At 37.2% G+C, this 27,139-nt stretch overlaps 1 non-coding gene across 1 annotated transcript; it reads right to left on the bottom strand.

Annotated features, from left to right (window-relative positions):
- Nucleotides 1–2,508: 2,508 nt before the first annotated feature.
- LOC141710112 (small nucleolar RNA R71) lies at nt 2,509–2,615 on the bottom strand. Its single transcript, XR_012570649.1, has one exon. It is a non-coding gene; the product is annotated as a small nucleolar RNA R71 (small nucleolar RNA).
- Nucleotides 2,616–27,139: the final 24,524 nt, after the last annotated feature.

The raw sequence follows: 27,139 nt of genomic DNA, 5'->3' as shown, positions 1-27,139 counted from the left end.
ATTGATTATACCTTGAACGGTGGTGGTTCAAGCAGTATTCGGAAAAAAATAAGTATATTGGAGTATCTTGTAATTTCATCTTTTCAACTTATATCTAGTAAATAATTATCTTATGCATGACAAAGATTTTCAGAAAAACGTTGAGACAAGGTTAGATATATGAGATCAGCTTGCAATGATATTTTTATACAGTTATAAACTAGAACTCTATGTATATTATGCATGGAAGAGGATTTCAAAGATTTTAAAAAGTATATATATACTTCCATGAGTACTATGAGGATGCTTATATACTGTTAATTACTATACATGTTATTTTGGTGTTGCTCACCCTTGCTTTCTTATTTCATCACACAACAACAGCTAGACAAGATGAACATGATCAAGCTCCCAATTCGCGAGCGGATAAGAAATGTTCCGCAGTTTCCAGTAGGCGTTGATGTCGCTGTAGCTGAGGTAGAAACTACCAATAGGCTAGGCTTTCAACTTTTGATGTACCAGACTTATGTATATTTATGAATTGTAATAATGGCAAAGAATATGTAATTCATTCAGAAACTCTTTTGAGGTGTAATGACTTACAATTATGGAATAAAATGACTTGTGATATTTTTGGTATTCATCTCTGTGACTATAACTTGTGGTGTGTGTGTATATTGTGGGGTCACAGTACGCAGTAGTTGGTTGTTTATTAAGATTAAGTGTTATTAAGGGAAATGGAACTCGTGATAACCCAGATCCCCGACCCCGGATTTGGGTGTGTTACATCTATCTTGCATGGGTTGCTATATATATACTTAAATAAAGGACATTTTCTAGAGAGACGGATATACCAGAGCACAAGGAGAGCTGTAAGAAGACTGTGTTAGCACGATTCAACGAAGACGAAGGAGATCTTGTTGTTACTTGTGAATCTTTGTTCTAAGTTGTAACTTGGATGCTAGTTTTCTTATTCGTGAACCTTACTCTTATTTCGTACTTGGTTTTATTATCTATTCAGTATAAAGACTACGTTTATTATACCATGCTTTCATCGGAACCCATGTTGATGATGAGTCCGATTATGGGCTAATCGTTATTGTGGGGTTTTAGCAGATTTATTTATGGATTTATTTAGTTAAATTATTCCGATACCTTAGTGTGTGGTGATTGTATGATAACCTAGTATTGGTTGTGCTTAGTCATCTTATGAGCATCGCGAACTTATAAGATAGCCTATTATCTTTAATGAAATGACAGTGAATTTAAGGATTTAGAACTTGCCATGTTAGCATAGGTTCATGTGTTATTGTTATGCATGATTCGTAGGTAATTTTAACCATCTTACCTGCCCTGTGTAATCACGATAGATAACTTGTGCTTTAAACCTTTATGTTGTCAAATTCTATAGACATATAGGGTCTCGATATAATTGGTGTCTATTCAGCTTCTATCTATTTTGTGGATGTCTTGTAGTATGGTAATCGTGCGACGAAAGTTGGCGTTTATCGGTTTCGTGTTATCTGATTAGTGTAATCACCATTACATGCTAAGGTTAAGAACAATAAAGACTATTGAATGAAGTATTTAATGAATTTAGAATCCCTTGTTTGTCATATATATTAATTCAACCATTCTTATTCTCTTAGTTATAATTGTTTGTTTAATTCTTAGTTATAATCAAAAACCCAAATTCTTATTCATCTTAGTATTGAATAATAGCCATATCATTGGTGCATAAGTGCATAAATTAATTAGTTAACCAAAGTCAGTCTATTTAGGAATGAACTAGAAATAATTCTATATTACTTGCGAACGTGTATACTTGCGTGTATTATTAGTGCGTGTTTAGCGACTAACAAATTTTTGGCGCCGCTGCAGGGGACTGCAGTGTTAATTTTTTGTTTATGTGTTTGTCATCAGTGATCGTTAAATTTTATTGACTCGAACATTGTTACTTATTTATTTTCTTGTCTTATTTCAGGTACTCTAGCGAGCGTGTATGCATAACGTTCGCGGTCTCGTAAGAGAACTCTGGATAAATCCGAGGAAGAAGTTGTAGTGGTTCGAAGGGAAGTTTTTGAGGATGAAGAGAAGATAGAAGAAGAAGTGAAAATCGAGGAACCAGCTTTAGTAGTGATGGGAGATCAAGCAGAAATTCTTAAGGCTTTGATGGACTATTCTCAGCCTAAGATCAATGATATTCAGCCAAGTATCATCAGGCCAACCATCTCGGATAACGCTTTTGAGATCAAGTCAAGCACGATTCAGATGTTACAGAACTTAGTTCAGTTTGGGGGTTCTCCTACTGAAGACCCCAACATGCACATCAGGGATTTCATCGAGATCAGCGACACTTTTAAGTTCAATGGTGTGATTGAAGATGCTATCAAGCTGCAACTATTCCCATTCTCTCTGAGGGATAAAGCGAAGTGATGGTTAAATTCTCTACCACCAGGGTCTATCACCACATGGGAGGATCTTGCTCAAAAGTTTCTCACTAAATTCTTCCCTAAGGCGAAGACTGCTGCAATCAGGAATGCTCTTACTCAATTTGCTCAGCAAACTGGAGAATCTCTGTGTGAGATATGGGATCGATATAAGGAGATGCTAAGGAAGTGCCCACACCATGGCATGCCTGATTGGATGATTATAAACTGTTTCTACAATGGATTGGGTGCTACTTCTAGACCCATGCTCGATGCAGCATCAGGAGGAGCCTTGTGGGCTAAAAGCTACAATGAAGCTTATGAACTGATTGAACTGATGGCTGCTAATGAATACCAGATTCTTCCTAGAGACTTAGGGAAAAGTAGCGGGAATTCTGGAGTTGGATACAGCAACTGCTATAGCTGTCCAACTTAAGGCTTTGATGATGAAGGTGGACACTTTGACTAATTATGTAGTTAATCAAATCACTAGTGTTTGTGAGCTTTGTGCTGGTGCCCATGAGACTGATCAGTGCACTATTTCTAGTGAATCAGCTCAGTTTGTGAGCAACTTTCAGTGATCACAGCAACCTGTGCCAGCCACTTATCATCCCAATAACCGCAATCATCCTAATTTTAGCTGGAGCAACGCTCAGAATGCGGTCCAGCCTCATCAGCAGTTCTAACTAAGCAGTATAACCCCCCTGGTTTTTAGCAACCGCAATATGCACCAAGGAAACAACTTCAGCTGCAATAAGCTAAATCTGAATTAGAGGAGTTGAAGCTTATGTACAAGAGTCAAGCTGTTTCTATCAAGACCTTGGAAAATCAAATTGGACAAATTGCCAATGCCTTGTTAAATCGTCAACCTGTTACATTACCTAGTGACACTGAAGTGCCAGGGAAGAGGGAAGATAAGAAGCAGGTAAAGGCAATCACTTTGAGGTCTGTAAAGGTAGCAAATCCCGAACAAACTCAAGTTTTGAATGAAAAAGCTGAGGCTAAAAAAGAAGTAGAGCAGCAGGAAGTAGAAGTGGAACCAAGGAAGACTACTGTTGAGCACACTCCTTCTGAGGGTAATACATGGGAGAAAGAGATCTATCCTCCACCGCCTTTTCCTAAGCGGCTGCAGAAGAAAAAGCTAGATAAGCAATTTGAGAATTTTCTGGAGGTGTTCAAGAAACTTCACATCAACATACCTTTCGCTGAGGCTCTTGAGCAGATGCCTAGTTACGCAAAGTTTATGAAAGGTATTCTCTCTCGGAAAGTGAAGCTAGTTGATTTAGAGACTGTCGCTCTCACGGAGAAATACAGTGTTGTGCTGCAACAGAAGTTGCCTCCGAAGCTTAAAGATCCAGGAAGCTTCACTATTTCATGCACTATTGGAAAAGTGTCTTTTGACAGATGCTTATGTGACTTGGGAGCTAGCATCAATCTGATGCCTTTATCAATCTTCAAGAAGTTGAATCTGCCCGATCCAAAACCAACTTATATGACTTTGCAGTTGGTCGACCGTTCTATTACACATCCGCGAGGTATTGTGGAGGATGTCTTGGTCAAGGTTGATAAACTCATCTTCCCTGCTGATTTCGTAATTCTTGATTTCGAGGAGGATAAGAAGATTCCCATAATTTTGGGAAGACCTTTCTTGAAGACTGGTCGAACCTTGATAGATGTATAGAAGGGTGAGCTTACAATGCGAGTGCTGGATCAGGATGTAACTTTTAATGTGTTCAATGCTATAAAATTTTCTACCGAAAATGAGGAATGCTTAAAAGTGGAGTTGGTCGATGCCTTAGAGAAGGCCTTATTGGGGAATTTAGATAGTGAAGATGATGAAGAAGAGGAGCAATTGCAATATCTGAATGCTTCTCCCTGAAAGAGGAAGATTGATATGCCTTTTGAATCTCTTGGAATGGAGGAATTGAACAAAGCTCCTAAACGCCTCAAGCCATCTATTGAGGAAGCTCCTACTCTTAAGCTTAAGCATTTACCTGAACATTTGAGGTATGCGTTTTTAGGTGATGCATCTACTTTTCCTGTTATTATTGCATCTGACATTTCAGGTAGCGACAGAGAGAAGCTTTTGAGGATTCTAAGAGAGTTCAAATTGGCAATTGGATGGACTATAGAAGATATTAAGGGAATCAGCCCTTCTTATTGCATGCATAAAATTTTGCTAGAGGAAGGTAGCAAGCTCACGGTTGAGCAGCAAAGAAGACTTAATCCGATCATGAAGGAAGTAGTGAAGAAAGAAATTCTTAAGTGGCTAGATGCAGGGATTATTTATCCCAGTTCTGACAGTTCTTGGGTGAGTCCAATTCAGTGTGTACCAAAGAAGGGAGGTATCACAGTTCTTGCTAATGAGAAGAATGAGCTCATTCCTACTCAAACAGTCACGGGATGGAGAGTTTGTATGGGCTATAGGAAGCTGAACAAGGCCACTAGGAAGGATCACTTCCCTCTGCCTTTCATTGACCATATGCTTGACCGGTTGGCTGGTCACGAGTATTTTTATCTTCTGGATGGTTATTCGGGTTACAATCAGATTTGTATCACTCCAGAAGATGAGGAGAAGACTACCTTCACTTATTTATTTGGTACTTTCGCCTTCAGACGAGTCTCTTTTGGTCTGTGTGGTGCACCAGCCACATTTCAGAGATGTATGATGGCCATCTTTCTGATATGATTGGCCAGAATATGGAGGTGTTCATAGACGACTTCTCTGTATTTGGCGATTCTTTTGACGAATGCTTGCAGAATCTTGGACATGTTCTCAAGAGGTATGTTGAGACCAACTTGGTTCTCAATTAGGAGAAATGTCACTTTATGGTGCGACAGGGCATTATTCTTGGGCACAAGGTTTCTAATAAGGGTCTTAAGGTGGAAAAAGCTAAGGTGGGGGTCATTGAAAATCTTCCTCCACCAATTTCTGTTAAAGGAATTCACAGTTTTCTTGGTCATGTGGGTTTCTATAGACGTTTCATCATGGACTTCTCTAAGATTTTGGAGCCATTGTGTAGTTTACTAGAGAAAGATGTCCCTTTCAAGTTTGATGACGAGTGCCTTGCCACTTTTGAGACATTGAAGAAGAGTTTAATCTCGGCACCTGTCATAACTGCACCTGACTGGAATGAACCTTTTGAGATGATGTGCGGTGCAAGCGACTATGCAGTTGGAGCAGTTCTTGGGCAGAGAAAGAACAACATATTCCATATGGTCTACTATTCTAGTAAGACCTTGAATGGTGCTCAACTGAATTATACTACTACGGAGAAAGAACTCTTGGCTATTGTCTATGGTTTTGAGAAATTTCTATCTTATCTACTCGGGACAAAGGTTACAGTTTTCAGTGATCATGCTGCAATTCGTTATCTCGTCTCGAAGAAGGACTCGAAGCCAAGGTTGATTCAATGGGTTCTTTTACTTCAGGAGTTTGAGTTAGAGATCAAGGACATAAAAGAGACTTAAAATCAAGTCGCTGATCATCTTTCGCGTTTAGAGAACCCTAATGCTACTTCACTGGACAAGATATTGATAAATGAGTCTTTTCCCGATGAGTAGTTGTTTGGAGTGTAAGAGGAAGAGCCGTGGTTCGCAGACATTGTGAACTACCTTGTGAGCAATGTTATGCCTCCCGACTTATCGGACGCTCAAAGGAAGAAGTTTCTGCATGAAGTAAAGTGGTATATATGGGATGAGCCATTTCTTTTTTGACAAGGAGCTGACCAAATCATCAGGAGATGTATTTTGTATAGAGAAACGGGGGGGGGGGGGATCTTGCGAGATTGCCACTCAATGACTTATGGAGGACATTATGGTGGAGAAAAGACAGCAGCTCGTATTCTTCAAGCAGGTTTCTTTTGTCTAACCTTGTTTGAAGATGCTCATCAATTCGTTTTGAAATGTGATCGATGTCAATGTGTGGGTCATATGTCTAAAAGGGATGAGATGCCTCTTAATGTGCTTCTCGAGGTTGAGGTCTTCGATGTTTGGGGAATTGACTTCATGGGGCCATTTATCTCATCTTGTAATAATCAATACATCTTGTTGGCGGTTGATTATTATCGAAATGGGTTGAAGTTAAGGCGTTGCCAATGAATGATGTGAAGGTGGTGCTTAATTTTCTTCACAAGCAGATATTCATAAGGTTTGGAACTCTAAGAGTCATAATCAGTGATGAGGGGTCGCATTTTTGCAATCGAAAATTCACCGCTATGATGCAAAGGTATAATGTGAATCATCGCATTGTTATGGCTTATCATCCTTAGATAAATAGTCAAGCTGAGGTGTCTAACAGAGAGATCAAGCGCATCTTAAAGAAAGTTGTGTGTTCATCGAGGAAAGATTGGTCTTTGAAGCTTGATGAAGCGGTTATGGCGTATAGAACAGCATACAAGACTCCGTTGGGAATGTCGCCATTCCAATTGGTTTATGGTAAGGGGTGTCATTTGCTGGTGGACCTAGAGCATAAAGCGTATTGGGATTTGAAGAAATTGAATCTGGATTTGGATGCAGCTGGTAAGAAGAGGATGCTTCAATTCAATGAGCTCGAAGAGTTTCAACTTCAAGCTTATGAGAATAATAAAATATATAAAGAGAAAGTCAAGAGGTGGCACAATCGGGGTCTAGTGCTCAAATCATTTATGTCGGGGTAACAAGTTCTTTTGTTTAACTCTCATCTCCGTCTTTTTCTTGGAAAGTTGTAGTCAAGATGGTCAGGGCCGTTCGTTGTCAAAACTGTGTTTCCACATGGAGCGGTGGAGATTTTTGAGAATGATCCGGGCCAAGCATTCAAGGTAAATGGTCACAGTTTGAAGCATTACTATGGTGACACGGAAAACCGTGAGGTGGTTAGTGCCGTTTTGTTGTTCATTTGATATCGAGTTTCTACGTCAAGCTAACGACGTAAAGCAAGCACTTCTTGGGAGGCAACCCAAGTTTGTTGTACATTAGTAAGTAGAGTAAGCAAGAAGAAAAATGAAAATCACAAAAAATTCAGAAAAACAGAAAAATTTAGGGCCAACTTCAAAAGCCAGGCGTGCCCACGCTGATCTGGCGCGCGGCCGCGCTGAAATTACAGAGACACGGCGCGCCCGCGCTAATCTAGCGCGCGGCCGTGCCGATTTAGCAGAAGTAGAGTGCGCCCGCACTGTCTTAGCACGCGGCCGCGCCGAGGTCCTGACTCAGAAAAATAAAAATAACAGTTTTCAAGAGGAAAAATGGGATTTTTATTACAAAATCATTTCCTACCCGAATTTTACTCTCCCACATCCTAAATTTCCCTCTCTAAATCAAACCCATTATTCCCACTATTTCCATAATCAAATCTCACTTCTATTCCATATATAATTATCTTTTCACCTTCTATAAATACATACACTTATACACAAACTTCTTCACCACTTCAGAAATTTCTAAAACACAAATTCTCTCTCAAACACAAACTCTTATTCTCTCTACTCAATTCCAATGGCACCCAAGAGACAAAGAACACAAGTAAGTAGCAGCACCACCGATTCTTCGAGTACGGGTGGTGTGAGGCCAAGGTTTTCTACTCCCGAGGCTGAAGCGGAGTATACGAGGCTTCTCTCGAAGCCTATCATCAAGGAGAGAGGTTTTCTGCCATCGGGGAAGGATGGTAAGCTGTTGGAGATGATTCTGGAGATGGGCTGGGTTCCTTTTTGCGAGGCACCCGCTGCTGTGCCCATGAGTGTTGTTCGCGAGTTCTATGCGAACGTGAAGGCTGAGAAGAATGGCTTCACGGTGGTGCGAGGGATGACCGTGGAGTATAGTGTTGATGCTATTAGGAGAGTGATTGAGCAGCCCGCGAGGAAGCCCGTACAAGACACTTGGAATAATAAGACTCCGAAGGACTTTGATCTGGATCTTATTATTGCTATGTTATGCATGCCTGGCACATACTGGAAGATCAAGAGGGGAACTACTGAGTACTCTACGTTCCCGGCTTCCAGCATGAACAGGTTTGCCCATGCATGGAACGCGTTTATTTGTGCTAACATCATGCCATCTTCGCATGTGCAAGAGATTACTGTGGAGCGTGCACGACTGTTGTGGGGCATTCTTCAGGGCGATTATGTGGATCTTGGGATGGTGATTTATCATGGTATTCTAAAGTTCTTGAGGGGGAGTACCACAGGGTCTATACCATATGCATTCATTGTGACGAAATTATGTGTGGCAGTTGGTGTTCATTGGCCAGCACATGAGCAGTTGCAGATCCCGAGTGCTTCTATTGACAGCACTATTTTGGCTACGATGCAAGAGTGGGATGAAGGCAAGCCCAATATAAAGGGGCTTGGTTATACTTTTGACCATCTACCTGGCGGGAGGCCAGCTGCTGGGGCCACCCAGACGAGCAGGACTGCTTGGAGATCTCAGCTTGGAGATGAGGCGAGGCCATCGCAGCAGGCGCATGAGGAGGAGGAAGGAGCTGATGTTGGAGATGGCATGAGCATGGCGCAATATAGGCATCTGGCTAGGAGGATGGATGTGATGCATGACATCTATAGTCGGTTTGCACGTGATCTCACCCAGGCATTGGGGACAGCTTTCAGAGCCACCGATGTTGACATCCAATGGCCATTATTTGGTGAAGACTCCGTGTATCCACCTCCAGACATGCCTGAAACTCCACCCATTGAGGGTGAGGATCCTGATTCGGAGTAGGTATGCCTGATTCCTTACTATTACCCTCACTGAGGACAGTGAATATTTTAAGTTTGGGGGTAGTAGTAGAAGGAATTTGTTTTGTAAGAGCCGCATATAGTTTGCATATTCATGATAGTTTAGTTCATATAGTTGCATATTTTCCCATGTAGTTTTTTATTTTATTTTTGGTAGTTTTATGTTACTTTGTTCATGTAGTTTCATGCATTTACATAATAACATGATCCCTTAGATAATTTTTCCGATTGACTTGTGATATTGATGCTAGTGTAGTGATGTCGTATTTAGTAATATTAAGTCTTATCGAATTTATTTGCATGCTAGAAATAACTGTATTTCACTAAGTCTTATAGGTTGATAAAGTACTAGATCATGGTCATGGTTTGTTTGTTTGTCGAGGTTTAATCACTTGTTTATATTTAGAATTTAGGATATTCTCTTAATAATAAATTAGCATAGATTTTTAGAAATTGGAGAAAAATTGGATTTCATTGATAGTTGTGTTGGCTTGGTGTCAAATGGATAGTAGTCGGCTCATATTTATATGAGTAGTCTAGGGTTGAACGAGATGGAGCGAAACGCACTCGTTCAGAAATTGTGAAAAAAAAGAAAAAAAAGAAAAAAGAAAAAAAAGAAAAAAGAAAAAGAAAAAAAATAAGTGTTATGTATAATTGATCACGAGTGGGCTCTTTAGTACTCGAGTTATTAAGTTCTTAGGGGACTTTGTGCCTAGTGACCTAAGGTTTTTATAGTCTGGGATCCGCTAACCTAACGCTCGCTACATGGGTACTATTGTATAAGTCTTTTGTGGACCTCACTCATTGCATGATCAAATAAGCATAAGTGTGTTGTTTTGTTTGAATAAAAGCATGAATCCATATAAAACTCCAATATAAGAATTGAAGTGTTATAAGTTACTTTGAGTCTAGCTTTTATTATGTTTATAACCTTGTGATTGCTTTGATGAATAGTGAGTCATGATTATTGATCTAGTGGCGATAGTATATCTGTAAGCAGTTGCACCCACGCACGTCTCTGGTTTGTAGATTGATTTGTGAGGTTTGATTGATCTTACGCGAATAACTGCATTTTTTGAGATATTGCTTGTTGATTGCTTTAGTTATTCTATTGGGGATCGATTACATTCATTTAGTTGCATTCACGCATTTTTATTTCTTGTTCTTTGAGTCTGTTTATGCTTGAGGACAAGCATCGATTCAAGTTTGGAGGGTATGTTGAGTGGCATTTATGACACTTTATTATGCTCCATAAAGCTTTTAATTGGTGTAAATGTACTCAAGTTATTGGTGTTTTAATGTGTTTTCTAGTGTTTTTGCATTTCAGGCATTATTCTAAGAATCAGGTGAATTAGCATTATTTTGGTGCTAATATGGTGTTAGCATGATTTCCAAAGAATAAAGCTCCAGAAGCCAACTCGATTACAACAGGAATTAAAGAAATTCAGAAGTTTTTCCAGAAACACGGCGCACCCGCGCTGGTCTAGCGCACGCCCGCGCCCATTTGTCAGAGAGCCAGCGCGCTCGCGCTGATGAAGCGCGCACCCGCGCCGGGTCGAGATTCCAGAATCCTGATTTTAATTGATTTACAATCGGAGGACTTCTATCTTGCATGGGCTGCTATATATATACTTAAATAAAGGAAGTTTTCTAGAGAGATGGATATACCAGAGCACAAGGAGAGCGGTAAGAAGACCGTGTTAGCACGATTCAACAAAGAAGAAGGAGATCTTGTTGTTACTTGTGAATCTTTTTTCTAAGTTATAACTTGGATGCTAGTTTTCTTATTCGTGAACCTTACTCTTATTTCGTACTTGGTTTTATCATCTATTCAGTATAAAGTCTATGTTTATTATACCATGCTTTCATCGGAACCCATGTTGATGATGAGTCCGATTATGGGATAATCGTTATCGTGGGGTTCTAGAGGATTTATTTATGGATTTTTTTAGTTAAATTGTTCTGATACCTTAGTGTGTGGTGATTATATGATAACCTAGTATTGGTTGTGCTTATTCGTCTTATGAGCGTCGCGAACTTATAAGATAGCGTGTTAATCTTTAATGAAACGATAGTGAATTTAAGGATTTAGAACTTGCCATGCTAGCATAGGTTCATGTGTTATTGTTATGCATGATTCGTAGGTAACTTTTACCATCTTACTTGCCTTTGTGTAATCACGATAAATAACTTGTGCTTTAAACCTTTATGTTGTCAAATTCTATAGACATATAGGGTCTCAATATAATTGGTGTCTATTCAGCTTTCATCTATTTTGTGGATGTCTGGTACTATGGTAATCGTGCAATGAAAGTTGACGTTTATCAGTTTCGTGTTATCTGATTAGTGTCATCACCATTACATGCTAAGGTTAAGAACAATAAAGACTGTTGAATGAAGTATTTAATGAAGTTAGAATCCCATGTTTGTCATATATATTAATTCAACCATTCTTATTCTCTTAGTTATAATTGTTAGTTTAATTTTTTGTTATAATCAAAAACCCAAATTATTATTCATCTTAGTATTGAATAATAGCCATATCATTGGTGCATAAGTGCATAAATTAATTAGTTAACCAAAGTCAGTCTCTGTGGGAACGAACTAGAAATAATTCTATATTACTTGCGAATGTGTATACTTACATGTATTATTAGCGCGTGTTTAGCGACTAACAGAAACATCTTTCTTGACTTGATCAATCTCTATTTTAATTGCAGTGACATCCAGATTGTGTTGAAGAGATTGAATTTGGTGCAGTTGAAGAGAATTGAGATGTGCTTGAAGAAGCTTCTGGGTGTTGGCATTGATTGTAGCTTGAAGAGCTGTCTGAGTTTGTTGAATGATATGAAAGAGAGTATACTTGAAATGTTGCTCATCATATTCTTTGGAAAATGCCCAAGATGACATGCTAGATCTTGAGCTAGGGCTTGCTTCTCCCCCTATGCCCATTGAATCTCCTTCATTATCATCTTCATCCCCAAATAAATCCTCAGAACCACCAGTTCCATATCAATGTCATCACCAGCTGTGGGTGGCATGGCTGTGATGGCATCCTTGGCCCTTTGCATAGAGGTAGTAGTGTGCACCAAGTTGAACATCCTTTCAGCATCCTCATTGCCCAGTCCAGCTAGAGTTTGATAAGCTGAAACAGGATGAGTAAATGTCTCAGCATCCAAGGAGATAGAATCTATGACAACTTGATATTCTTACTGGAATAGTATCTTCTTTTTTGCATCACTGACATTCATTGAATCACTAGCAATGGCTTCCATTCTTATGTCTTTTGTACCTGCATTTCTCTCATTTTCTCTATTTTATTGCATCAAGGGATCCCCTTAGCTCACCACCCTCACACGCTCACCTTCACCTACTAAGGTGGAACTCCCCTCACTCACTTTGCCAGGCTGGAATAAATAGCCTACATAATTTCTCTCTTTTCCTCTCCTTTTGCCTGAGAGCAACTCAGCCTCTCACTCTGTTCACTCCCTTCCCTCAATCCTAGGAGTGATTGTACAACCACTAGCTCATCTACACTTGTAACCATTGTTGAAAATTTAGCTTGTGTAGTTAGTACCGACGGATGAGTAACATCCATCGGGATAGTAGTTAGGACAGCTGACGGATGACTGCTGTTAGGCACATCCGTCGGGATACAATCACTAGCTGATGGATGAACAATATCCATCAGAATAAAAGAAATGATAGAGTTTGGAGTAGAAACTATTATGGACTCTATGCAATTTGATGAAAATTTAGGCACATAAGTCTCAATAGGTCCTGAAAGAATTGGCAAGTGAGCCAACAAATCATCTAGAAGATGATGCTCACGTGTACTGAGTTTTGGCTTCTCCAACAGAGTTAAAGAAGGAGAATCAGGGATTGATCTGTGAATCATATTCATATCCAAAGAATTGGTGGGAGAGTTTTGTGTGTTTGGTGCTTCTATTGTTAAAGATTTTGGCTGTGACTCTACATTTATTGGAGCCACATCAAACTTAGTTTGAGAAGGGGCAGTAACTGAGTCTGTGATCCCTGTGCATCCCCAGGAATCCTGGTCAAAATATGATCGACTAAAGCGACAAATTGTAAGCTAGTTCGATCAGGATCCTGATCAATTCGATCAGGAATCCTGGTCGATTTTGGCACAAATCCTGGTCGAAATTCTATCGACCAGAGAGACAGAATATCAGCTAGTTCGATTAGGATCCTGATCGATTTCTCGATCAGGAATCCTGATCGATTTGGAACACCTCCTGATCGATTTTGAGCCAGAAATTGAGAATAAATCCAGAAAAAAGGATAAATTCTGAAAATAAAGGAAAAATTCCTGAATATTAAGGAAAATTTCCTGTAAATCCCAGAAATTAAAGGAAAATTCCTGAAAAATTCTGGAAAATTTCTAAAAAAGGGAAAAAGGTAAGAAAATAATAGAGAAGTGTTAAAAATAACCCTAAAGCCATGTGCACGGCAAATCGATGTGAATGTGTAGGTCGCTCCACACTTTACGCAGAAACGATACCCAGTAAGGGAACAAATGAACTTAACTTCTACAAAATATTTTACGGTTTCCCAGAAGTTGGGGGAAAAATGATATGGGCCTAAATATAGCCTAGAAAAATAATTAATGTTGAGTCAATTGGACATGAAATGGTCCACTAACGAAGCCCAGCTAACAAGGCCCAAAACCCTGAATGTTAATTAATGTCGTAATTAATTAATAAGGGAGAAAAACAGTTATCAAGATGAGTCCTGACAGGGATGTACATCCTTGTAGATCAGCCTCCAAAGGACCTAATAGGATAAGGAATCAATTTCCTACTTTCTAGAACTCCAAAGTCCATTCTGATTCAGAAACTTGTCCACCAAGTCTCCTAACCCAAGTCCAATTCAAGGACTCCCAACACCTATATAAGGGGCCTCACCCCCACAAATCAGAACTACATTTTTGGCTTGAATCTCTAATTCACAGAGATACGTAGGCATCTCGTAAAGGCAGAGTTAAGCTACGAAACACGAGAGCATCCATTAAAGGCCTTGAGCTCCCGAAACTTAGCAATAAGTACAGCAGTTAATATACCTTAGTTTTTAATCTATAACAAACAGTACCTCTTGTGAAGTGATTTTCTAAGAGAAAATTTGACAAAGTATCATACCAGGCTCTAGGTGCTTGCTTCAATCCATAAAGTGCTTTCAAAAGATAGTAGACATATTCTGGAAAATTTGGATCTTCAAAACCAGGAGGCTGACTGACATATACTTCCTCCTCCAAATATCCATTCAGAAAGGCACTTTTGACATCCATTTGATAGACTTTGAAATTGGCATGGGCTACATAGGATAAGAAAATCTTGATGGCTTCAAGTCTTGCAACAGGAGCAAAAGCTTCATCAAAATCTATTCCTTCTTGTTGACAGTAGCCCTTAGCAACCAATTTAGCTTTGTTCCTGATAATTATGCCATTTTCATCCATCTTGTTTCTGAATACCCACTTGGTATCAATTGGATTCTTTCCTTTAGGCTTGGGTACTAGCTTCCATACTTTATTCCTTTCAAATTAGTTTAGATCTTCCTGCATAGCTAAAACCCAATCAGGATCCAACATAGGTTCTTCTACTTTCTTTGTTCTTCCTTTGAGAGAAAGATGTTGTACAAACATTCTTCTTGAGTTGCTTTTCTTGTTTGAACTCTAGAGGATACATCACCAATAATGGGCTCAAAAGGGTGATCTCTAGTCCATTTTCTTTGTTGTGGTAGATTATCTCTAGATGAAGAGGCCTCATCATTGTCTTGATGTGTGACTGAGTTTTAATTAGAAGAAACTCCCCTCGAGTTTGTGGACATTTGATTTGAAGGAGTTCTTTCTGTAAGTGATCTATTTTGACGCTCATCTTCTCTCATTGTTCCGACAGATGATGCACTTTGTATCCCGATAGATGAAGTTGATTGTCTACCGACGGAAATATGCATAATATTGATTAAATAGTAAAGTACTACAACTAGTTAGAATATTAAAGCTACAAGCCTTAACCACAATCCCCGGACCCACAGGAATGAGTTTGAACAATATCTAACATCTTTTAATATTACAGACTAAAATATCTTAAGTCAAATTACTAACAAGTTTTAAACTTAAAGTTTATAAACATTGGGGAACTACTAGTTCCCTACCTGCTCCAACATCCGACGGTAGGCATACCCCGAGTTCCCACATGTCTTACGCGTGGTTTGCTTGAAACGAGCCATCTTCGGGCTTCACTGAAGGGTCAGCATCAATAACAATATTAATGAGCAAAACGCTCAGCAAGTGAATAACAGTGTATAACAATTCATCATATGCTCAATAAAACAATAACCAAAGGTAAATCAACAATATGAAATCTCAAATAAAAGTTCAAGTCTTTAATAAATGAATGGAATTGGAAATCTTTCACGGCACTATGAGCAATGAGGGGGTGATCAGCCCACATCAAAGCTCCGAACCATATAACAAGTGATTCACAACTATTGAGGATCCTCGGCGCACATTGGCCATATAAAACCATCAGGGTCCCCGTTACTGAGGTTTTAAAATTATAACGATGACTGGCGCCTCAGTCTTATTAGAAAATACCATCCAATTCCTTTTAATTAATTCATTTCAATTCAAAGGGTTCTTGATCAAGGACAAGATAAAAAGTGTATGTATAGTCAAGGTTTAAGTGACAAGTTTTCTAAAATGAGGGAATGTTATTAAGATCAGGGTTCCCAAAAGAAATATTCAAATTTATGAGGGATTTAGGGTTCACATGATATATTAAGGGACAAATGTAGGGTATTCATGTGGGTATAAGGTAATATGTGATGAAAAGGGGTCAATTCAAGTATGAAAGTGATTAACTAAATCCAAGGTCTAATCATTAGGTGATGTTAGGGACTATTTAATTCTATTAAAACTGTAGTCATGCATTCACAGGGTACTTAATCACAACAAACAGAATTATAGAGGTAAGTTGAGAGTTCATTTTCCTGGACTATGCTTACTGAGTACTTGAATAGAATCTTCTATGGGCTCCTTTATTGCATCCTACTTGGACCTATAATAAATAGTTCCTCGCCATAACACTTGCTAACTACCCTTTCATGTATAACTATACATATATAGATATATATGCACACACACATATATATATACACTTAAACTCAACTAATTACAGGTAATATATGCATCACATAATCCACATAACATATAGTAAGAAATGGCATGGCAATTTACCACTTAATTAATAGTACATACCTAGATTCTATTTACTACCTTAGTCACTTAAGCAATTAACCATATAACATACTATTATCATGACCAATACTCCTAATCATACTTTAAAGACCTCAACTCAACCTAAATTTAGTAAGGCACACTTGTGCCTCACTTTAAATTACTCACAAATGCAATGCACACTACTTAACTTACCCGAATATACACATTGGCACCATTTGTGTGCATTGGCAAAAGAATGCTCTTCTACTTGGTGCCTTTGCCCAATATAACTCTCACTAACTTATATGACTTAAAACTAACTCCCAAACTCATTATGAGGTTAAGGCCTCACACAGGACACACATACAATGCAATGCACCTCACTAAGTTCCTAAATGTGCCTCTAATGGTGACTCTTGGGTGTTTTGGTGGAAATAAGGTATCTCCACCTAAGTCCTTCACTCCAAACAATTTCAAAAAGCTTGAAAAGACTCTAAACTATCTCTGTAAGGTGATATGACTCAGAAGCCTCACTTATATGGACTCTTAATAACCAATGCACCATCTAGACTCCCCTGGTTGCACACTTTGGCACCCCTTTGAGTGCCTTGGCAAAAATGTGAATTTCTACCTTGTGTCTTCGCTATACTCTGACTCCTATGACTTCTTATGACTTTAAGCTAACTTTTGAAATTAATTTGACATCAAGGCCTCACTTAGGCCTCCCTAGGCCTCCATGCCAAGTTGGCACAGTTCTGCCTTCCCTGAGTACTATACTGCCCTATTTTTACCAACTTAAAACTCATTTATCTAGTTCAATTACTGGTTTTAATGACTTTTTAAGCTTTCTAAGACTTCATTATATCTATTTAGACCAAGGCCCCATGAAGGCCTAACCTATGACATAGTTATTATTGACCAAAAGTCAAGTTTGCCCAAATATGCCCTGTTATGAGCTGCTCTCGGATTTGTGTGTGTGCACCTAACCAAATGCAAGTTGTTATTGGTTCTAAAGCTACTGGACACATGTATGAATCAAGTCCGAACTCCCCTGAGCTCAGTCATACCAAGGCCTTACTAAAACTCACCTAAAATGACCTAAACTTCTAGTACAAAATTCTTCCCTGCTATGACCAACGCGTCTCCTTCCACCTTAACTCCCTTCATTACACCAAAATCAATCAACAACCAACCAAGGAAAGTCCTAAAATACACTAACAACTACTACTAACAACATATAAGGTCCATTTGCAATTCATTAAGCATGAAGATCAATTATAAAGACAAGCAAAGTAACACATCACAAGACAAGCCATCACTTAACATTTTAAAGCAATATTCGAAGTATACATGCATGGTAACTTCATGACACCTACTGACCATAAGCTCATATCATCATATATATAATCTAAACTAGCATTTTAAAGGAATCATGGCATGCAACTCACAAAAATCAACCAACAAAGCATAAAGGCATCACACATGGCATTTTATTTCGGATCTTCTCACAAACCAACATGCAATGGTTAAATTTTCTACACAAGGATTATAACATGATAAATCATCAAATAAACATAGCATGCAAGGGCTGGAAATCTACAAAACCTCATTTTTAAAAAGCAAAACTTTCGAAAATCATGAAACATGGTCGAAAATCATAAAATTTTCAAGGACAACATATCACACATTCGGCTCTTCATAGAGTCATTGCCAAATGTCATGAACAATGAGTATGACTTGGAAAAATAGAAGTGTAACACCTCTCCAAGATCACATATTGCTCATTTCTATAAGCCACCATGGTTGAAACCTTGAGTTCATAAAAACTAAGGCCTCAACTTCGGCTTCATCAACATGCACATACAAAGCTAACCTCAAAATGAAGATACTCCACTAGATGATGAAGGTCTTGGCTTGAATAGCTTGAGAAGTGAAAAAAATGAAGAGAAGTGAAGAAAAATGGCAATAATAGAGGTAGGGTGTGCTTCGTCTGAGAGGGAGAGAGGAGAGGAGAGGGTGAAGTGTTTGAGTGGATGTGAGGTGAATAATGAGAGCATTCTCTTGGTTTTGTTACTTTGTCTTGAATGGTAGTGGAATGGAGAATTTACACAAGTATCCCTCTTTCTAGTTGTGACAAAAATGCATGCAAGGTTAAATAAGTAAACTAGCAAGTTAGTGGGGTTGGAATTGACTGTCTTAGCCTTGGACCCTATTATAAACAGATGTGGATACTTATCTAACATATCACTTTCTAATTCCCATATTGACTCTTCAACTTTGGGAGTTCTCCACAAAATTGTAACCAAAGGAACTATTCTATTCCTTAACACTTTATCTTTTCTATCTAGAATGCTAACCCGCTGCTCGACATAAGACAAATCTGGCTCAATCTCCACTAGTTCATTTTCTATGATGCATTGGTGTCGGGGTTGAACTTCTTAAGCAATGATACGTGGAAAATGTTGTGAATGTGCTACATTTTAGGCGATAAGTCCAACTCGTACGCCAATTTTCCAACTTTACCCAAAATCTCAAAAGGTCCGACAAATCTTGGACTCAACTTTCCTTTCTTGCCGAATCTAGCTATCCCTTTCCAGGGCGACACTTTTAATAGAACGATTTCTTCTATTTCATACTCTACGTCCTTTCTGTGTGGATCCACATACTTTCATTGTCTATCTTGAGCCGCGATCAATCAATTTCGAATCAAATCTACCGCTTATTTTATTTGTTGAATCAGTTCGGGGCCAATTACCTTTCGCTCTCCAACTTCATCCCAATATATAGGTTATCTACACTTCCTTCCATAAAGAGCTTCATACGAGTGCATTCCAATACTGGCATGAAAGATATTGTTATACGAAAACTCCACCAAAGGCAAATATTCATCCCAATTTCCTTTGAAGACCAAAGCACGGGATTTCAGCATGTCTTCAATGGTCTAAATCGTGCACTCACTTTGTCCATCCATTTGTGGGGGATAGGCAGTGCTCATCTTGAGTCGAGTTCTCAAATGTTCTTGGAATTGCTTCCAAAATCTTTAGTTGAAACGAGGGTCTCTATCCGACACAATAGATACTGGAACTCCATGGTGAGTAAAAATTTCCTTTAGATACATACGAATCAGCTTGTCCAATGAGAATCTCTCGTTGACCGGTAGAAAATGAGCCGACTTAGTCAATCGATCAATTATTACCCAAATAGCGTTGTGATTAGATTTTGTCCTTGGTAATCCAACTATAAAGACCATTGCAATGTGCTTCCACTTCCATTCAGGTATCTCTAAGGGTTGAATTAGTCCACTCGGTTTCTGTAATATCCGGAATATATCGTGCAATTTTTTTTTTTTGTTAATAGATAATTATTATATGTATTTAGTATCTATTCTGTAAGTTATTTGTTAAGTGTTAAATGTGTGTGACTGTTTAAAAATGTTATTAATTGAGTATTTTAATTTTTATATGTCCAAAATAAAATATAGATAATTGTCATATCTTCCTAATTATTTTTATGTTGATTTATGATTTTATAGGAATCATATGGATTTTATAAAATCTTTTTCCGGGTATTTAAAATCTATTTTATAAAAACGGGAACCAACCACCGTTATCTGTTTTTACGTTTTTAGAACCCGAAACGCTTCCGAGAACTCCTTCCTAACCTAATTATAATATTCCGAGCATTATCCATGTTTTGACTTTTTCGATCCGGCGTACGGTTTGTCCTGCGCGGGTCCCGGCGCAATATTTTCGATACAATATTCGTTTCGGTAAATCAATAAAACTCGTATTTTCGAGAAACGGGAGCTTTTTATTAAACTATTACAATTATCACCTCGTAGTACGTGTAACCGGGCGCTGAGACCAAGACCGCAGTATAAATTGTACTGATTTGGATAATTATCCCGAAAACCGATACCGTTTGGATCAGTTTTTATAAATAAACGTACCGTTTTATATCCGAAATGATCCAACGGGATACTAATTTTCCGTAATTATATATAGCCTTTTACCGTATTTTATTTCGTATCAAAATCATTTGCAGACAGATAATTATATAATTTTACAGAGAAAAATCATATATTCATAAACCCTTCTGAGAATCAAACCACAAATTCAAGGAGTTAGTGAAATCCGTTTGGAAAGTTGGAGTAACCAAATTGAAGGTCTCAAGGAGTACTATCAGATTCCAGAACCTGTTTTACTGCAGAATCAAAGGTTGATCTTATATAAATTTATTTATTTTTGAATTATTTTGATTAAAAATATGAATTTTTGTTCGGATGATTGTTTGTATGATTTGATGCTTGCATGTTGTAGAGCTTGTTTTCCTGATGATTTTCATATGTCATAAGTCTGATTTGGAGTTCAATAACATGCTCAAAAGTGGGTTTAATTTTTGAATTTCAAAATTATGGTTTATAACCCGTATGAATATTTTCAATTGAAATTTGGGGGTTTTTGATTTAGGGGTTATTAGCTGTTAATTTAAAGTGGGTTGTGTTCCTTATGAAATTTGCAATCGATTGATATATAGCTCGTTAACAGAGGATTAGTGAATCGAAGGGAGTTGTATTTTGAAGTTTTCCGATGTTCGCCGGAAACCGGCGATGTTCTTGGCTAATTTCCGGCCAAGTCTGGGGTTATTTGAATGATTTGATTGCATGAACAGATTCCTGGTGATATCTAGTTTAATTCTGGAGCTTGTGGTGGTGTGACTGTACCTGGAACGCCTTCTCCGGCGAGACAGGAATTTTCCGGCGAAGTTCGACGGTGAACTTTGCCAAATTGCATTTAGGTCCCTGAAGTTTTGAAAACGAAATAGTTAGGTCCCTGAGGTTTCCAGAATTTGCAAAAATTGGATTCCTGTTTTAAAAATGTTCAAAAACCATATTTCTTATTTATTTTTATTATAAAAATTCGATTTTAATTTCTGAAAATTCTAAAAATTATTATTTTAATTCCGAAAATTATTTTTAATTCAAAGATAAATCTGAATTAATTAGTTAATTAATTTCAGTTAATTTTTAATTGATTAATTGGTCAATTAATTCAAAAATTATTGATTAATTGATTTAATTAATTATTAATTGATTTTAGTTAAATATTTAATTAGATATAATTATTTAAAAATTCTGAAAAATAGTTTCGAGCTTTAAAATATTATTTTAAATTATTTCCAAGGCTCGATAATTATTATAAAATTGTTTTGAAGCCATAATTGACCAACCGAACCCTGTTTATTACTCTGAAATTGATCCAACGACCCGTTTTAATTCTGAAAAATGTTTTAAAAATCATTTTTATTACGTGAAAGCCTGTTTATGACCCGAGACTTCTTTATAAGTGATACATCATTGATTAGGTGACGTATTATATGTTATATGTGACTCGTTGGTTGACTGTCGGTCTATGTATTCGATGTTTATATGTTTATTGCATAACTTTCAATCCGTTAATCGAATTTGGGTAAAATGAAGGGTAGATAGAAATGTATGTCGAATAGAATCGTATGAGTTATATATTGATAGATATTTATAATGCCTAGCAGAGTAAGCAAGGCATAAGAAAGGGAAGCAGGTGATCATAAAATAGAATTGACATGTAGAAAATACAGCAAGTGATCAGAGATTAGAAGCGAGGCATAGAAGAAACAGATGAATGATTGTTGAATAGAGTCGTAGACGAGTACAAGTGAAGTTGGAATCGATTATGATAAGGCAAGTACTTCTAAACCTTTTTCGAAATATAATGTAAATATTTCTAAACCTTCTCGTAACATATTGTTAAGTGTTCAAAATAGCTTTGTTTTATGTTGAAAGTACATTGAATCATTCAGCCTTGAACCTGAGCCACATTATTTGATCTTTGAGCCGTAAGCCTTATTCTTTGTGAACCATTTCTTGTTGATTTACCAGATACTAAACCACACAAAAACGATGCCGCTCCATAAATATATATCCATCATATCCCAAACACTGGAACAGAATTGTTTACACATACAGAAACTTTTATGCTCAACCATACCTTGTGACATCAAAGTACTAAAATCTTGTAAAAACATTATTTATCTAATACCCGATTATAATACAGGCTGGAGGCCACTTCTTTTATGTACTTTGACATACCCTTTTGGTAACCATGAATTTTTATCATGCTCTCATACAAATGTTTTATTGTTATTGATTATGATCCGGTTTATTGAATTCTCTTGTTTATCATATTAAAATGCTTTGGAATTGGATAGTTCTCTTTGTATGGACCAGATTCGTGGTCAGACCATACCGATGGTCAAGTTAGGCCAATGTGTGCCTTGGATCCAATAGTTAGAGTAGTGCTGTGTGCTCTGCTCGGGGTTAGTACGTGACTGATCAGCAGCCTAACCTTGGTTTTAAAAACTTAAAATGAATATCCAATTCTTTTGGTTGTTTAACAAGAAACTTGATTCCTTTGAATCATCTCGTTTATCATTGTTTAACCTCAGTTATTGATAATATGACTTGCTGAGCTAGTTAGCTCACTCTTGCGAATCTTTTTATGTATTCTACAGTTAAGAAGGATACGGTTGATAGCGAGGTTTCCCAGTTCAATGTTCGAGCTAGGATTCCAGATTATGATTGATCGAGCTAGCAGGAACTTATTGCAGTAGTGAGATAGTAAGGTTGTAAGAATAATTTTATATCAGTTGTAAATTAAATCAGTTGGGATTTGGTACGTTGTAATAAAAGTTAAGGTTGTGGCTTGTTTTCATACTTTAACCTGTTGCGATCCGTGGTCATGTAAAGCAGGGTCATAGCAAATAATATTTTATATACAGGTTTATATATTGAGTATGTGTTGTGGACCCCAAACTTCTGACCCGGGTTTGGAGGGCGCCACAGTTTCTGATGTTCGGCTTTTACCCTTTAACAAGTGTAACATCTACTAATCCATTGTGCAATCTCCTTCTTAATATCCGGTGTAACACCCCCAAATCCGGGGTCGGGGATCCGGATTGTCACGAGTTCCATTTCCCTTAATAATACTTAATCTTAATAATCAACCAACTACTGTGTACTGTGACCCCACAAGTTATAGTCTCAGAGATGAATATCCAAAAATAAGACAAGTCATTTTATTCCACAATTATAAGCCATTACACCTCAAAAGGGTTTCTGAGTAAATTTACATATTCCTTGCCATTATTACAATTCATAAATATACATAAGTCTGGCACAACAAAAGTTGAAAGCCTAGCCTATTGGTAGTTCCTACCTCAGCTACAACGACATCAACGCCTACAAGAAACTGCGGAACGTTTCCTAACCGCTCACGAATTGGGAGCTTGATCCTGTTCATCTTGCTTATATGTTGTTGTGTGATGAAAGAAGAAAGCAAGGGTGAACAACAAGCCCACCGAAATAATATGTATAATAATTAATAATATATGAGCATTCTCATAGTACTCATAAAAGTCTTGGTCAAGAAGAAATGAACCAAGTTTGATATCTTAATGCGACGAAGTCACAAAATATTCAGTATATATATACATATATACTTCTCAAATCTTTGAAATCCTCTGACATGTATAATATACACAGAGTTCCAGTTTATAACTGTATAAAATATCGTTGCAAGGTAATCTCATATATCTAACCTTGCCTCAACGTTTTTCTGAAAATTTTTGTCATGCATAAGATAATCATTTACTAGATATAAGTATATATTTTCCGAATACTACTTGAACTACCACCGTTCAAGTTATAATTAGTTTCAAAAATTCATCACATAGATGAGACTACAAGATAAGACTTGAATAGATCCAATCTTTGAAATATCATTTGAAAGAAATGAAGTTACGAGATACTTCATTAAGTCCCGATATATATATCCACATATATCTCTCATACATTTCCTGAAAACCTCTGTCATGTAAGGTATGAACAGAGATATAAGTTAAAAAGATGAAGTTACAAGATACTCCAATATACTTATATATTTTCCGAATACTACTTGAACTACCACCGTTCAAGTTATAATTAGTTTCAAAAGTTCACCACATAGATGAGACTACAAGATAAGACTTGAATAGATCCAATCTTTGAAATATCATTTGAAAGAAATGAAGTTACAAGATACTTCATTAATTCCCAATATATATATCCATATATATCTCTCATATATTTCCTGAAAACCTCTGTCATGTAAGGTATGAATAGAGTTGTAATATCCAATGAATTTAGAAAGAAAAGAATTTTGGCATAAACCCGATATCATGCTGATCAGGCAAAGATACCCATTAAGTAACATTTTCTACTAGTAGATGGATGAATCCCCCACCGGTCATCACCCTGGCCGCATTAGGACCTTGTGCTGGACCGCCACCCGGCCTCTTACGCGTTAATGGACTGCCACCCAGCCACTTACACTTTGCTAGACCGTACCCCGGTATGTCGCTTATGCCGACTCAATTAGATGGACTTACTTCCCGAACGTTGGGCAAGTAATCAAATTCTTTTATCAAAACTGCAACCTCGTTGCGAATATAAAATACACCACAGAGCCAGATCCCTCAATTTTTAAGCGAGTATTTAAATCCCCTTCGAAAGGAAAATCTTAAATTTAAAAACGAGTTTTGGGATCTGCTCTAACTTTTAAGATCATTTTGAAGGCTCGAAAACATTTTTAAGAATGTTTGGAGTAATGCTGATTTAATAAAATAAATCAGTCCTGATATGTTAGAAATTATCTGAATATTATTATTTAAATAATATTCCCATAAGGATAATCTTTATAAAAATAATTGAAGTAGCAGTTTTAAAACTCATACTTGAAATGAATAATAAATGACCAAAGATATACTTATACGAAAGTACGATCTTTATTTGAATAATCGAAAATAAGTTTGATTATCGAAACATTATTCTTTAATAAAATAAAGAATATTATTTAATAAAATAAGAGGAGTCACAAGTTCTTGAATGAATATTCAAAATAATATTCATTAAATAAAATAAGCGGAGTCATAAGTCCTCAAATGAATATTCAAAATAATATTCATTAAATAAAATAAGTTATCGAATAAACCTTATTCGATTAATAGTTTTGAAAACTATATCAATATATATATATATATATATATATATATATATATATAATACTCGGGAACATCGACTCCCGGTTTAGAAAATGTTCACCTTTGGGTCCCCTATACTAAGGGTATACGCAACTACTGCTTATCTCTAGCATAGGATTTATGCAACTTATAAGCATTTAAATCAACAATTAGATATCAAGATTACGAAACAGACATGCATATATACCATATCAGCATGCTCCAATATATCGCAAAATTTTCTAATAACAATCATGCACTTATCACAAGATAATGCATATACATATATTTACATCACACCAACAGTATAACAGGTAGAAGACTTGCCTGAGTTTTCCCGGATAGACTTAAGCTTAGAATGGGTCCGATAACCTATGAACAACAACATAAGTTGGAATTAACGGTCGCTTAAGAAACTAGACTTTAACCAATTGAACCCTAACGTTCGCTTATGGTCACTCCTACGCTTAACGAATCACATAAGTCGTTCGAGTACCCTCGACTCCACCATTTTTAATAAATTAACCATTAAGAATTGTAAGATGATTCTTTCGCGAGTACTCTACCAACTGCCTAATCCACTTTACATAATTGTTTCATACTCCAATTAGTCATTTAAGGGCCTTAAACAAGGTTTCAATGTAAGGCGAGGGGTAATGGTTCGTTCGCGAAACGCCGTTACTTAAAATGGTCGTTTCTCCTAAATCGTACATCGGATTCAAGCGAAACACATATCAAAACGAAGCTCGTACCATGAACTATCTAAAAATGCAATGGTCAGAATATAACAGTGATTTCACGGGTCCTGAAGTTAATAACAAAAACAGTCTAAGGTAAATCGGGCATTACGACGACTATGTTTACGCGATTACCAAATTTTAAACTACTCCAATCAATCCACAAATCAACCCACAATCAACATTACAACCAAACTCCATCCAAACTTCACTACATCAGTCCCAACATCTCAAGATTTTCCAATTTATACTACCCCCAAACATGAACTAAAAGCTATACTTAAGTTCATTAACCAATAATCCAAGATTTACAGCTCAAACTCATTACAAATCCAACCAAACTCTAAATATACAAGAATCATGCTTCTCATGAACTATATTAATCACAACCACTCCTAAACATTCAAGTAAATCTTAGGGTTTGAAGTTTTTATACCTTCTTGAAGCTTTTAATCAATGAAAGATCCTTGGAAGGCCCATGGAAGCCTTGATCTATGCTTAAGCTACCTTGACCTTACAAATAAAATCAAGAATCAAAAGTTTGTTCTTGAAAGTTACTATTCACCCTAACTAAAATGATTTATTTGAGCTAGCAAATCTTGGATTCAAGCACTCAAACTACTTGCTCTTCTTAGTTATGAAATATAGGAGCTATAAAGACTAACCTCTTGATTTATGATGGAGTGAAGCTAGGGTTTTGAAAATCTCATCCTTGCATTATCCATGAAAAGCCGAAGCCAAAAGAGATGAAATGGGAGTGAAAATGCTTCCTTGATTTTGTGTGGTGTTTGTTAGCTTAATTATCTTTAACCTTGTTTTAACTAAGGTTATAATACTTGGCCACAAATTAATCTAAACAAATATCTTGCTAGTCATGCTTACATCACCCTACTTATGTCATCCATTTGCCACATGTCTTCTCCTTGTGGTGTGATGACATCATCATCCACTAACCTC

Source organism: Apium graveolens, chromosome 2, assembly GCF_009905375.1.
Source record: "Apium graveolens cultivar Ventura chromosome 2, ASM990537v1, whole genome shotgun sequence".
Lineage (NCBI taxonomy): Eukaryota > Viridiplantae > Streptophyta > Magnoliopsida > Apiales > Apiaceae > Apium > Apium graveolens.
Note: the sequence above shows the minus strand (reverse complement) of the source record. Positions and strands in the feature narration are given on the sequence as shown.